Source organism: Myotis davidii, unplaced genomic scaffold (genome assembly GCF_000327345.1).
Source record: "Myotis davidii unplaced genomic scaffold, ASM32734v1 scaffold428, whole genome shotgun sequence".
NCBI lineage: Eukaryota > Metazoa > Chordata > Mammalia > Chiroptera > Vespertilionidae > Myotis > Myotis davidii.
In genome coordinates this window covers 1023189-1023487 of record NW_006299834.1, presented here as the reverse complement: position 1 = coordinate 1023487, position 299 = coordinate 1023189, and the positions used below count along the sequence as shown (strand labels likewise).

At 64.9% G+C, this 299-nt stretch overlaps 2 protein-coding genes across 2 annotated transcripts in view; one reads left to right on the top strand and one right to left on the bottom strand.

Annotated features, from left to right (window-relative positions):
• Window positions 1–299, bottom strand: part of MCAT (malonyl-CoA-acyl carrier protein transacylase) — a 19459-nt gene that overhangs the window by 14916 nt on the left and 4244 nt on the right. The gene's annotated exons all lie outside the window — the stretch shown is intronic.
• Window positions 18–299, top strand: part of TSPO (translocator protein) — an 11101-nt gene continuing 10819 nt past the window's right edge. Inside the window, exon 1 of the mRNA XM_015571908.1 lies at window positions 18–134. The gene's annotated coding sequence lies outside the window, so the exon portion shown is untranslated. The remainder of the gene's footprint in view (window positions 135–299) is intronic.

Sequence of the window (299 nt, the reverse complement as noted above, 5' to 3'; positions counted from 1 at the left end):
GAGGGGCGGAACCCCCTCTTCCACCCACTCCCGCCATGAGCCAGCAGGGCAGGGGACGGTGCCCCAATCCACTTGCACACCGTTTCTAGGGCAGGAAACCCAGGCCAGACCGGGGAGGTTTTGCCCAAAGTCAGGTAAGACCCCAAGCGGCTTAGAACCTGGTCCCGAGCCCCCACGCCAGTGCTCAGGTGCGCAGTAGCCTGGACATGGGCCTGGTGACCTACCTGTGCCCTAGGCACACCTGCCAGAGAGGGAAACTGAGGCCCGTGGGGAACACTGCTGGTTGCTGGGGTGGCCTG